Here is a 14750-nt window from a genome sequence, read left to right as displayed (position 1 = left end):
CATTTTGTTAGTTATAATGCTGGACGGGTGCTGAACTAAACTTCACTCAATGGATACAAAAACTTTTGGTCAAATACATTCCCAAAATCTGGTATGAAATGATATAGCAAAGAACAAAAATGGAGCGTGTGACCGCAGCCATAATGTGTGTCTCAAAGTAATCAAAAGAAATATAGAAGATGACACTGCTGACCACTTGATAGTGCCTGGCTGCCTTTGGCTTTAAAGCAACTCTGTCATTTCCCAAAAGAAATAAAAAAATAGCTCATGCTATAGAAGACTGAATACTTGCCTCTCCAGTGTGCAACAAATCCTCACTCTGATATCTTAAAGCCCTGCAGCAGAATCTTTAGCATTTGCCACCTCTGGGTGTCAGAAACCTTAAAGCCCTCATTCGGGCAAAAAAAAAAAAAAAAATTTTTACCAACCCTACCTCCCACCCACCTCTAACCCATGTTATTAGTCTTTATTCCCCATTACCTGGTGGTAAAATATACTCACCTAAGTCCCCCATCTAGGTCCCACACTGCTGCTGATCGGTGGTCCCCCCTCGGGGCTGCCCATCCGCTCTCCTGTTCTGACATCTGCCTTTCAAACCAGGACGACGTAAACCTGGAAGAGGAGAGGACTCTGGGCTGGAGCGTCTTGTGACCATGACTACAGGTAAGTAAAAAGGGCATTTAGATGGGGTGTATTTTTTCAATATAGTGATTAGTTAGAGGAGGGTAGGCGGGGGGGGATTGAGGCTTTGATGGTTCCTTTGGCTGACTGCTATGTTACTGGTGTGTCCTGTAGTAAAGTAGAGGCCAGCGCACAGAACCACTGTATGTGGGTAGGGGATCCAACACTTGCAGGATTGTGGAATTCTCAAGATTCTACCAGAGGTTTTAGAACTTGAAGACAACGGAGCTAGAATTGCAATTTAAAGTGGTTGTAAACCCTTACATATACCCAGTGAAGTGACTGGCCTTGGGTAATACATAATGATTAAACAAATACTCCTACATACGTTGTACCTGTTTATCTGCAGTCTTCTCTTTACATATGTTCAAAGTCCAGAGTTTAAGCCTGTCTGAGCTGTCAGAAGAAAGGGGGCAGAGAGCTGAAATGACACACTGCAGTGCTCAGTGACAAGAGCTCTGAGAGCTGATTGGAGGGAAGGGACACACCTCCCTTTACACCGCACACACAAACAGAGCTGAGGCTGTCAATCACAATCTTAGGCAAGCTGAGGCTGTCAATTACAGCTCCCTCTCCCGTCACCTTTTTTCTCTTGGTGTCAGGAAAACTTGACAGAAGCAACTTATGCAGATAACAGACAAATTAGGCGGCAGACAGAAATGAGGCTTAGTTCTCTGGATAGAGACATGTACACTATAGAGGGATCTGCTTTGTTCATATTTTATGCCATAGGTTTACAACCACTTTAAAGTATTGTATTGCTGAAGCAATTCTTTAGATTGTATTGGAAGTGACAGAGTTTCTGAGCCACTGACTCAAAAAAGCAAGCAACAAGAGAAATGAGAGCACATCATCTGTCTATTTGGCCTTTAAATCAGAACGTATTGAAGATACAAATTCAGAAAGGCAGCCAGGCACCTAACATTTCGATAAGCAGAGATTGGTAATGACAACAGAGGCAATTCTTGTTTCTACAGTGAAGTTTACTAGAATAATAGATTGAATTCACTAAGCTTTAACATGTTATTGACTGTAACTATTGTTGTTTTCAGCTACAGTGGGGAAAAATATTATTTGATCCCCTGCAGATTTTGTAAGCTTGCCCACTTACAAAGAAATGAAGGGTCTATAATTTTTATCATAGGTGTATGTTAATGATAGAGACAGAATATCAACCAAAATCCAGAAAAAAACATATGATACAAATATTATAAATTGAGTGGCGGTATGCTTTTGTGTCATTTTCATGCTGGAAGACCCATCCTTGACCCATCTTCAGTGTTCTGGCTGAGGGAAGAAGGGTCTCACCCAAGATTTTACAATACATGACCCCATTAATTCGGCAAAAGTCAGCCTGCACCTTTAGCAGAGAAACAGCTCTAAAGCATTTTTCTTCCTCCAAACACGGCGAGTCGAGTTAATGCCAAAGAGCTAAATTTTGGTCTCATCTGACCACAGCACATTCTCCCAATCCTTCTCTGAATCATTTAGATGTTCATTGGCAAACTTCAGATGGGCCTGTACATGTGCCTTCTTGAGGAGGGGGACCTTGCAGGGGCTGCAGGATTTCAATCCATGGCAGCGTATTGTGTTTCCAATAGTTTGCTTGGTGACTGTGGTCCCAACTGCCTTGAGATCATTCACAAGCTCCTCCCGTGTATTTTTGGGCTGATCTCTCACGTTTCTCATGATCAGGCCCGGACTGGGACAAAAAATAGGCCCGGGCATTTTAGACTGAGCAGCCAATTTTTCCATGGACCTGGGGGGGTGTATCGGTCCTCCACGCTGTAATGTGCAGTAACACTGATATAAATATAAAGGGGACTGCACTGTAATGGTTACCCCCCTTACATCAGAGTCCGCACAGAGGTCCCTTACATCAGAGTCCGCACTGAGCCCCCTTACATCAGAGTCCGCACAGAGGTCCCTTACATCAGATTCCGCACTGAGCCCCCTTACATCAGAGTCCGCACTGAGCCCCCTTACATCAGAGTCCGCACTGAGCCCCCTTACATCAGAGTCCGCACTGAGCCCCTTTACATCAGAGTCCGCACTGAGCCCCTTTACATCAGAGTCCGCACTGAGCCCCCTTACATCAGAGTCCGCACTGAGCCCCCTTACATCAGAGTCCGCACTGAGCCCCCTTACATCAGAGTCCGCACTGAGCCCCCTTACATCAGAGTCCGCACTGAGCCCCTTTACATCAGAGTCCGCACTCAGCCCCTTTACATCAGAGTCCGCACTGAGCCCCCTTACATCAGAGTCCACACTGAGCCCCCTTACATCAGAGTCCGCACTGAGCCCCCTTACATCAGAGTCTGCACTGAGCCCCTTTACATCAGAGTCCGCACTGAGCCCCCTTACATCAGAGTCCGCACTGAGCCCCCTTACATCAGAGTCCGCACTGAGCCCCCTTACATCAGATTCCGCACTGAGCCCCCTTACATCAGAGTCCGCACTCAGCCCCTTTACATCAGAGTCCGCACTGAGCCCCCTTACATCAGAGTCCGCACTGAGCCCCCTTACATCAGAGTCCGCACTGAGCCCCTTTACATCAGATTCCGCACTGAGCCCCTTTACATCAGAGTCCACACTGAGCCCCTTTACATCAGAGTCCGCACTGAGCCCCCTTACATCAGAGTCCGCACTCAGCCCCCTTACATCAGAGTCCGCACTGAGCCCCTTTACATCAGAGTCCGCACTGAGCCCCTTTACATCAGAGTCCGCACTGAGCCCCTTTACATCAGAGTCCGCACTGAGCCCCTTTACATCAGAGTCCACACTGAGCCCCTTTACATCAGAGTCCGCACTGAGCCCCTTTACATCAGAGTCCACACTGAGCCCCCTTACATCAGATTCCACACTGAGCCCCCTTACATCAGAGTCCGCACTGAGCCCCTTTACATCAGAGTCCGCACTGAGCCCCTTTACATCAGAGTCCGCACTCAGCCCCTTTACATCAGAGTCCGCACTCAGCCCCCTTACATCAGAGTCCGCACTCAGCCCCCTTACATCAGAGTCCACACTGAGCCCGCTTACATCAGAGTCTACACTGAGCCCCCTTACATCAGAGTCCGCACTCAGCCCCCTTACATCAGAGTCCACACTGAGCCCCCTTACATCAGAGTCTGCACTGAGCCCCATTACATCAGAGTCCGCACTGAGCCCCCTTACATCAGAGTCCACACTGAGCCCCCTTACATCAGAGTCTGCACTGAGCCCCATTACATCAGAGTCCGCGCTGAGCCCCATTACATCAGATTCCGCACTGAGCCCCATTACATCAGAGTCCGCACTGAGCCCCTTTACATCAGAGTCCGCACTCAGCCCCCTTACATCAGAGTCCGCACTCAGCCCCCTTACATCAGAGTCCACACTGAGCCCGCTTAGATCAGAGTCTACACTGAGCCCCCTTACATCAGAGTCCGCACTCAGCCCCCTTACATCAGAGTCCACACTGAGCCCCCTTACATCAGAGTCTGCACTGAGCCCCATTACATCAGAGTCCGCACTGAGCCCCCTTACATCAGATTCCGCACTGAGCCCCATTACATCAGAGTCCGCACTGAGCCCCCTTACATCAGAGTCCGCACTCAGCCCCCTTACATCAGAGTCCACACTGAGCCCCCTTACATCAGAGTCTGCACTGAGCCCCCTTACATCAGAGTCCGCACTGAGCCCCCTTACATCAGAGTCCACACTGAGCCCCCTTACATCAGAGTCTGCACTGAGCCCCCTTACATCAGAGTCCGCACTCAGCCCCCACTTACTGTAAGGGGGAGCTCTGTGGACTCTAATGTAAAGGGGAACACTGATTTAAGGGGGTCTCTGCTCACCAAAGTCCCCCTCTTGTATCAGAGTCCACAGAACACCCCTTAAATTAGTTTTCTATACACATTGGAAGGCTGGAGAGAGGGTGAGCTTACTCACCCCAGGATGAGGCTCAGGAGCGGGCTGCCTGCAGCTTTTAAATCTTTTCTTCCTTCACCCCATAGATGTGTGGGCGGGGCAGACGCAGGGGGTGTGGGCGGGGCAGACGCAGGGGGTGTGGGCGGGGCAGACACAGGGGGTATGGGCGGGGCAGACACAGGGGTATGGGCGGAGCAGATAGAGTAGAGGGGCGGGAAGAGGAGGAGCAGTGGAACTGTCAGCGTTGGCTGAGCTGTGTGTGAGAGAGACACACAGCTCAGCCGCTCAGCCAATCAGCCGCTATCGTAGTTGCGCCGGAGCCCAGAGATGACACAGGCACGGCCGCATAGCGGTGGGTGAGCGGCGGCCGTGGCCTGTGTTAACCCTGTCCAGGCCGCGGGCGCCGCTTACCTCCCGCTGTGCGGCCTGATCATCAACAGGCTATGGAGCTGGAGGTCCCAGCCCACCGGGCAAATGCCCGGTCTGCCCTATGGCCAGTCCGGGCCTGCTCATGATCATCCTTACCCCATGAGGTGAAATCTTGCATGGAGTTCCTGACTGAGGACAATTTATGGTAATTTTGTATTTCTTCCATTTGTGAATAATCACTCCTACAGTTGTCTCCTTCTCACCAGCTTCTTGCTGATGGTCTTGTAGACGTCCTTTGACAGCTCTTTGGTCTTGCCCATGATGGTGAGGTTTGAATGGAAGAAAGAGATTCTGTGGACAGGTTTCTTTTATACACATAATATGTTATCGTTAGGAACACCTTCGTAAATTGACAGGACTAATCTGTGTACTACATGAGCACATACTGTAGCCAGTCTGTGAGAGCTAAATTATTGTTGGTTGGTAAGGGATCAAATACTTATTTTTCTCACTGAACTGCAACTCAATTTATAACATTTATATTGTTCTTTTTCTGGATTTTTGGTTGATATTCTGTCTCTATCATTTAAAATACACATGTGATAAAAAATATAGATCCTTCATATCTTTGTAAGTGGGCAAACTTACAAAATCTGCAGGGGATCAAATAATAATTTTACCCACTGTATGTGACTGTTACTGTCAGATTTATTTGGCTGCTAGTGCTGTAAATAGTACTTGTAATAGCTTAGTGAATAGCACCCAATAATACGAGACTTCAAACAGTTCTTGAAAAACAAAACAAAAAAAAAATGTTTTAATGAGTATCCCAGTCAACATAAAATCACAAATAAATCATCATCATTTCAGGTTAGATGGTATTGCCTTGTTACTGCAATTGATTCTGAGCTGTAGTAGTACCTAAGCAGAGGGTTTCCCACCGATAAATTGTTGTCTCTAATCCCAACTGTTTACTGATGTGAATCCCAAAGAAGGTGACACCTGTTCCATGGATCCATAGATTCACATCTATGCATGTTGCTTTTGAGCGTTTCTTCAGTGCTTTATGCAGTGCTTGCCGCGTTTTTAAACATGTGGTTTTACCGCAATTTTCCTGTGATTTGCATTTTGCCCCTTTTTTTTTTTTACACTATATATAGCTGGTTTTTAAGGAGGGGACCGGGAAGCCGCGTCCTTAACATCCGATGAGTCATCAGCTGTCAGCGGCTTCTGCACTGGATGTAAAAAAAAAAAAAAAACGGATTGCCGCCTAAAAAAAAAAAAATTCTGGAAAAAAAAAAAAAAAACAGCGTGGGGTCCCCCCCCCAGGTCCATACCAGGCCCTTGGGTCTAGTATGGACTCGGAGGGGACCCCCCACACCAAAATAAAAAAAATGGTGTGAGGACCCCCAAAATCCATACCAGCCCCCTATCCGAGCATGATGCAGTCCGGCAGGTCAGGAAAGGGAGGGGACGAGCGAGGGCGCCCCCCCTCCTGAATCATACCAGGCTGCATGCCTTCAACATGGGGGGGGGGGGGTGGGTGCTTTGGGGTGGGGGGGATCTGCACCATGAAGTTGCAGGAGAAGATGGAGGAAGAAGCGGGGAAGAAGATATTTTTAATAAAAGACTTGTCAAAAACTGGCTACTGTATTTTTTTACACTACTTTTTTTTGGTGAATGGGTAGGGTTACAATGTACCTCATATTCATTCATATAGGGGGGAGGCCGGGATCTGGGAGCCCCTTGTTAAAGGGGGCTTCCAGATTCCGATAAGCCCCCTGCACGCAGACCCTGACAACCACCGGGCAAGGGATGTTGGGAAGAGGCCCTTGCCCCCATCAATATAGGGGCAAGGTGCTTTTAGGGTGGGGGGGTGCAGAGCCCCCTCTGCCCCAAAGCACCCACCCCCCCATGTTGTGGGCATGCGGCCTGGTATGGTTCAGGAGGAGGGGGCGCTCACTCCTGACCTGCCGGGCTGCATGCTCTTTAAAAGGTCCGGTATGGATTTTGGGGGGGACCCCACGCCATTTTAAAAATGCGGTACTTGCGTTTTGGATGCGGGTCCATTGAAGTCTATTACATGCAAAACGCTGCATTTTGCAGGAAAAAAGTCCCCCACCCTTTCCAAAAATGCAGAGGCACAAAAATGCATAGATGTGAACATGTTCCATAGTTCTTGAACCTGACCCTTATGCCCCGTACACACACGGTCGGATTTTCCGACGGAAAATGTGTGATAGGACCTTGTTGTCGGAAATTCCGACTGTGTGTAGGCTCCATCACACATTTTCCATCGGATTTTCCGACACACAAAGTTTGAGAGCAGGCTATAAAATTTTCCGACAACAAAATCCGTTGTCGGAATTTCCGATCGTGTGTACACAAATCCAACGCACAAAGTGCCACGCATGCTCAGAATAAATAAAGAGATGAAAGCTATTGGCTACTGCCCCGTTTATAGTCTCGACGTACGTGTTTTACGTCACCGCGTTCAGAATGATCGGATTTTCCGACAACTTTGTGTGACCGTGTGTATGCAAGACAAGTTTGAGCCAACATCCATCAGAAAAAATCCTAGGGTTTTGTTGTCGGAATGTCCGATCAATGTCCGACCGTGTGTACGGGGCATAAGGGTGTATGGGCGTGAGGAGTAAAAAACGCTTGTCGTTATGGAGCCGCAGCTGCAGCGCACTTTTAAGATGTATTACAGAAAACGCTGTGCACGGCTATATGCACATAACCGCTGGCACTCACGTTTACATGCACACGCATATTTTTCAAGGAAGTATACTCATATAGATAAAATCGACACTTCACTGTATGTCTTTCCTTTCCTTAAAGACTACATTTCTCACATACATCTCAAGGCGCCAAAACATTCTATCACCAGTCGGTGTTGGTGTTCCTGCACCTTGTTAGTACTGTAACAAACTAACGCTCCGCCACTAAAAAAAAAAAAAAAGGTGGTGTAAACAATCACTCTGCAATGCTGCAAAGTTCCACTAGATGGCAATCCTGATCCAGTACACAGCAGCAAAACTTTTTTAAAAGGAAGTTTGCTCATTCTATAAGTAGACAATTTTTTTGACAGCACTCCACTTAGTGAATTTGAGAGTGATTGTCATCCAGTCTCCGGGACCGATGTACTGTCACTGAATAATAAGCTTTTGAAATGATTAATGCTTGAAAGAGACAAAAAAATGCTTCCATCTATCACAGGTTGTTAGCAATAGCAATGTAGCACTGAAGATAAACTGTAATGAGTCAATCGGTCAAATCAATCAATCAATGATACTCAAGAGTAAGCAGTGTCACTGCGGTTCATGGAGACAAGCAACAAGGGGGGGGTTTAGCAAGCAATCTGTCCATAAAATCAGATCTCTGCAAAGCGTATATATAAATGTGTCTCATCTATTAAGGTTTTGTGATAGTTTTTGATGTATTTGTGAGCTCTGCACTTAGAAGAACTGGTCAGGTGTGTGTTTTACTCTACTTTAACCAGCAGATGGTGGTGTGTGTGTGTGTGTGTGTGTGTGTGTGTGTGGGGGGGGGGGTTGATTTATAAGTCACAGCAGGAATTTAACCAAGCAAGTATCTGGTTCTCATGGGGGCACAGTATAAGTAGCACTTTGTCCCTTTTTGAGGGGTACTGTGGATGCCAAGCTAGCATAATCGTTAATGCGCCCCCCATGCTGTTGGACCATGCTGCTCGGCGAGAGACGAATAGCTAATTTGTTTTCATTGACAGTGCTGGTCCCAGGTGCCAGGTGCTGACAAGCTCCATCACTATGCATGCAGGGGGAGGGGGTGCATTAGCGTGAGTCTCCTGTTTCCAGTCAGAAAACAAACAGAGCACTGACTGCAGAAAAGGGCCTATTCATATCAACACTGTAAGTGCTAGACCAGGACTGATGACAGCACACCCAATATTGGCGGTCACAGAAGAAGGGGTGGGATCAACAGAGCTCTGCTTGAGCTACCAAATAGGAAAATTCACAAATCGGGCTCCTGGTAGGGGAGGAGCTGACAGGCAGTAATTGCAGATAAAGAAGACATTTACTGCACAATTGTTCAGCTTCTTTTCTTTTTTTTAAAAAAGACGCAAGTATTTCTACATAAATCGGTTGACTGGAATTTAGGTTTTCATTGCTCATTAGATCTCTTCTTTAAAACACACATCTCAAAGTAAGTCTTGCTAACATCATTTGAAATTGTCAAACAAGTGAAAATACAAAAGACCATAAATAGCATGTAAATGTAAATCCACAGTAGTGCAACTCCTGAAATCAGTCTTCAGTGATCAAAAAATTTATATAAGAGAATAAAAAAAAAATTTAAATTTAAAGTTTAAAGTAAAGTCCAATAAAGTTGTCACAAAGAAAGTCCATGCAAGTGTATAGAACATTGTGATAATCTATTGAAGATAAGTCCCGAAAAAGTTCTGCCACCGGTAACATTACCGTTATCATATTATATCTGACCCGCACCCATAAAAGAGCAACTCACTGAATCATAGGCTAATAAAGACAGCGCAGGGTCTATGTTTTATACAGGATTACTCATCAGTCATATAAACCACTCCAGAAGGGGGTGAGTAGAATTTTCAGTCTCCTTAAAGAGGAGTTCCAGCCTATCCAGGGATCCCGTGATGACGGCACCCCAAGCCGATCTGTCCATCACTTTGATCAATTCGAAATTGTTCTCCTGAAATGTCTATTGGTAAATCTCCTCTCATTTGCCCCTTCTACACCTGGCATCATTCAACCCACTTCCTGTCATCCCAGGGTATCATATATCTGCCCCTGGGGGTATTTAATCAAGTTGGATTCACGGGAGCATGTTGCAAAGAACATTCAGGACCTGTCAAATGCTGGAGGAAGATGAGCCCTGGTTCACATTATGAATCGCCTATGATTCCCACCATGAATCGCCTATGATTCGCACAGGAATCGCACCACATTCCTGTGCAATTCACATGTGACTCAGTGCAGTGCGATTTAAACCCATTCATTTTAAATGGGCTCATATTGCACCACACTGCACCAAAGTGGTGCATCCAACGCACTGCAACCAGATTGCATAGTAGTTTTGTACCATGTGATCCGATGCAGGAAAACGCACTGCGTTTAGGGTGTCATTAACATTTCACTAATCGAGGAAAGTGGAAATATAGCGCTGAACGGTAGGTTTATTTTACTGGTATTGTTATCTTAAGGTGTTAATGTTGGTGTAAATGATCTGGTTCCTGGGCAGGCATCTCCTTGGCTTGTAGTATAATGTAAGAAGGCTTGAAATTTAAGTGCCACCCCACTGCTAAGAGGTTAAGATACAACTTTATTCCATTAAAGCTCAGGGATACAGAACAAGAAATATCCAACACGTTTTGGGGTCTACGCGCCCCCTTCATCAAGGCTTGACTGGCAACCAAGTGAACAAACCAGTAGTGAACTGGACCTACAATGGTGAGTTGAAAGCACAGGCCTAATCAGCAGCTTGTTCGGCAGCCATTAACATGGCTGCAGACTGCAAGGGCAATTCGTTTTGACCACGGTGCGGGAAACGCACATGGATTGAGGGTTTTCCGCACCGCATTCTAGTGTGACCTGGGGCTAAGAGATTGTGAATGGCCTGAAGACAGGAAAACAAGTATGTATACAAACTTTTTTAAATAAGAGAATGATGTGGGCGGGGGGATATTCAGGGTGAAAATTGGAAGGCCAGAGGATCCAACCTGGAGTTGGGCTTTAAATGAAACATTTTAAAATAAGGGCATTCTGTAAGGAAACAGTTAATGCATCCCCATCCTGCTGCCAATTTTCACTGTGCTGCAGACCCATGGAGTCTAAAGTGTCTCGGCATCTGAAGTATCCTGGTGTTCTAGAAGCCTGGCTTCCTCTGCGTGCTGTGGTTCCTCCCACCTGCTGTTCTGTCGCTACAGAAGAAAGTAAAGAGATAGGGACAGGCGATTGGAACCACAGTGCTCAGCAGCAGGCCACTCACACCTGGTTGGATGCAAAAGATTTTCCAGCCAGCTTAGCTCTTCCAGAATGAAGATTGGCGGTGCAAGCAGTTGAACATGTATTAAAACTTTTCTTCACAGGCAAACCTTATTTAAAGCTGAACTCCAGGATATGCAAATATGCTCCAAATACAAGAGTCATGTGTATTCTTCCCTGGATCTTGGTGTGCATTGTGTATTACTTCCAGATCTGTGCCGTAATCCATTGGGAAACCTTGCATCTGTAAAAGGAAATTCCTATAATGAAGACCGCTCACTGCTGCTTTCTCTACTTGTGCAGGGTGACTGGTCTTGTCTCCACCCCCTCCTGTAGTTTTCTGCAGGCAACCTGTAGTGGGTGGAGCTGCTAGGTCCTTCCCATCTGTTCTCTGCACAAATGATATACAGCACAGTGATGATATTGCTGCTACTTTAACAAGTTGCAAAGGCATTTGGTGCACACAAAGTGGATTTCTAACGTTGGTAGCTAGTGAGGAAAATTTTGAAATTAAAGTTTTCATGTCCCAGAGTACTGATTTAAAATCTTCTATCTAGTGACAGAGTCGCTATAAAATCACACAATAGCACAATAGGAGGGACAATAAAGTACTTGTTCCTACCTCATACAAGCTTCCTCACACTTCCTGTTTGGTAAAACATCATCAGCATGTGGGCGGGGCCTTCTTCCCCCTAAGCAAGGACCCTTCACAAATTTGCTCACTTATGCCCAGGAACTAGGCGGGGACCGCGGTCATGCGACAATCAGCAATTAAGGTGGCACCCCAAGCTTAGAAGTGAGCCTTTTCGACTTGCACAGCAACACTTAAGCCTCGTACACACGATCGGATTTTCTGCAGACAAAACCGCAGACTTTTGTCCGAAGGTGTGTGCCTGGATTTTGTCTTGCATACAAATGGCAAGGAATTGTTGGTCAACAAACACAAACGTAGTGACGTACTACGTGGTTTTTCAGCTCTTTAGCGCCACCCTTTGGGCTCCTTCTGATAATTTTATGTTAGTAGAAGTTTGGTGAGTGTTGATTTGTGCTTTTCATTTAGCACTTTTCATTTTGTGCTTTTCAGTTAGTTTCTGAATGGCCGTTCGTCAACCAGACATGTTGCGGAATCGGAGGAGATAACGTGTTATTTATTATTGGCCTTGGAGTTATTGCTTTGACCTAAGTCCAGAACAGGAACAGGAGGAGGAGGAGTTCTTGGACCAGAAATTGGTTGCTTTATTAATCGTGACCATTTATGTCATATGCCTTTGCTGCGGGAGCTCCAGGAGAAAAATCCAGATGATTTTCGGAATTATCTCCGGATGACGGACCCCTGCTTTCACCAACTCTTGGCATTGTTGACCCCCTATATTAAGAAGCAGGACACATGCATGAGGCTTTTATTTTATTTTTTGGTTGAATAATAATGATTTGATTTGTTATATTTTTGGATGCATAGAATGCACTTTTTGGTTAAGTTCTATTAGCAGATAGCATGTCTAATTTTATTTGTTTTCTTTTTTTTAATGCACAATAAAAAAAATTGTGGAGAATAATACTTGGCTATGTGTTTTACTTCAAATGACAGTTTGGGAGTAGGCAGTTACATTTAAAAAAAGGGACACCAACATAGTTGTATCTTTTGGTCTTAAAAACTACAGGATAATGGTGTTGTGGTAACTTGCCCACAAAAACAAGCATAATAATATTATTCTTGATATCACTAGAAAAAAAAAGCCTTTGAAAATTTGTTTGCAATAACTCCATCAGTATCACCAGCAAAGCAGCTTCATTATTATCCCATTAAAGAAGAAGAGAATTGTGCGCTGCATTTCGAGATTTCATAATTTGCCGCGTCACAAATGTTAATTCTCCATTACGAGCGATAGTTTACAAGACCGACCGCTTCTGGCTCGTCCTTGCTTCCAAGCATGCGGGTTTGTACTTTTGTCCGACAGACTTGTGTACACACGCTCGGAAAATCCGTCAACAAACATTTGCCCGCGGAAAATTTTAAAACCTGCCATCCAACATTTGTCCGCGGAAAATCCGACAACAATTGTGCGATGGAGCTTACAAACGGTCGGATTTTCCACCAACAGCCTGTCATCACACATTTCTCGTCAGAAAAACCCGATCGTGTGTGTACACGGCTTTAGGCTCCATTCACACTTGTGCGACTTGTCATGCAACTTTGGACATCAAAGTTGCATGACAAGTCGTTCCTCTATGAGGGTGAGGTCGCGGCCTACCATGCGGGGTACAACATTCCAACCCAGATGAGAAGGGCCTAACACTGCTTGCTGTTCGTCAGACATCCATCCAGCACCATCTCGGTCATCCGACACCCGTGCTTCGAGCTTCGCATCGGGAGATGCGGATCCGCTGCAAGGACATCGCTCCGGGAGCTGCTGACCAGAAGGCATTGAATCGGCCTGGTCGTTGGTGAGAGGGCAATTGCCCACCTTTGCAAACCCTTTCTTATTACTTCAATATGAGGATAAGAGTTGCCTATCTATAAATTTCCATGTCACTTCACTGGAACACTGCGTACAGACAGCTTTACCTTGGGAATACTTTACTGCACCTATCTTTGAACACTGTACGTAGACATCTTTAGCTTCATCCATTCCAAGAAATACCATTGACTTGTTACTGCACCCTTTTGGATATAGTTAATGAGCTCCGACTGCCGGTGAAGACCATCAGGCCTGCAAAATTATTAAAGGTTATATAAGCCGGCCTAGGTTCCCCCTTTAGAGGTTTTGCCAGAATTAATGCTCAACTCTTGCTTATCCTTGCAGGTCATGTTCCAGTATACGTATGTGTATATAATATATACTGTTACTGTTACAAGCAAATTATCTTAACTTGTGTTATTGTAGAGGAATTCCTCTGCTGAGCTAGGACTTTTACCCAAAGCTCAGTGGATCTATTGCCTCCTCTGTGTAACAATATTCTCTTTGAGTCATTTCAGTAAACGTTAAGTCGAACAACTCAGTACGTTTATATTCTGTTATTACTTTGAGGTGGTGCAAAGATGTCCGAACCCAGAGTGTCAGGTGGGTTGGAATGTTCACAAGGTCATGGCGGTGCAGATCAGCAGGTAAATCCAAGCAGTCCCCAAGGGGGTCATTCTATACATCCAAAACGTAGGCACCTGTCTACAAGCACAGCAGGAAGTGAGGGGGAAAATGAGGGGTAACAGACCCTTCCCCTCTCTATCCAAAACTATCGGCCTGGCTGTCTCTGACTTTACAAATTTGGAATACTGGCCTAGAGCCTCCACGCTGATTAGTAAATTCTGAGTGAACTAACTTATGTAGCTGCTTTCTAAGTCAGTGACTTAGAAAGCACTGAAGCCAGCAGATCAGCATGACAGCCAGGGAAGTAGTATTTTCAGAAGGAGAGTGATGAGATCAAGAGTTTGCTGTGGGCCAGTGATTGAGAAAGAATGGCAGCCTGCATGTACACTGTTTTGTCAAAAGTACTGTGACGCCTGCCTTTACACGCACAAGAACTTTTATCGCATCCCAGTCTTAGTCCGTAGGGTTCAATATTGAGTTGGCCCACCCTTTGCAGCTATAACAGCTTCAACTCTTCTGGGAAGGCTGTCCACAAGGTTTAGGAGTGTGTCTATGGGAATGTTTGACCATTCTTCCACAAGTGCATTTGTGAGGTCGGGCACTGATGTTGGAGGAGAAGATCTGGCTTGCAGTCTAATTTTTCCCAAAGGTGTTCTATCAGGGTGAGATCAGAACTCTGTGCAGGCCAGTCAAGTTCCTGCACCCC

General features: G+C 45.8%; 1 protein-coding gene across 2 annotated transcripts in view; it reads right to left on the bottom strand.

Annotated features, from left to right (window-relative positions):
• RAB26 (RAB26, member RAS oncogene family) overlaps positions 1 to 14750 on the bottom strand; it is a 417846-nt gene that overhangs the window by 35550 nt on the left and 367546 nt on the right. The window lies entirely within an intron of this gene.

This window comes from Aquarana catesbeiana, linkage group LG06 (assembly GCF_042186555.1).
Source record: "Aquarana catesbeiana isolate 2022-GZ linkage group LG06, ASM4218655v1, whole genome shotgun sequence".
NCBI classification, from domain to species: domain Eukaryota; kingdom Metazoa; phylum Chordata; class Amphibia; order Anura; family Ranidae; genus Aquarana; species Aquarana catesbeiana.
The sequence above is the reverse complement of the archived record's forward strand: the minus strand, read 5'-3'. Positions and strand labels throughout refer to the sequence as shown.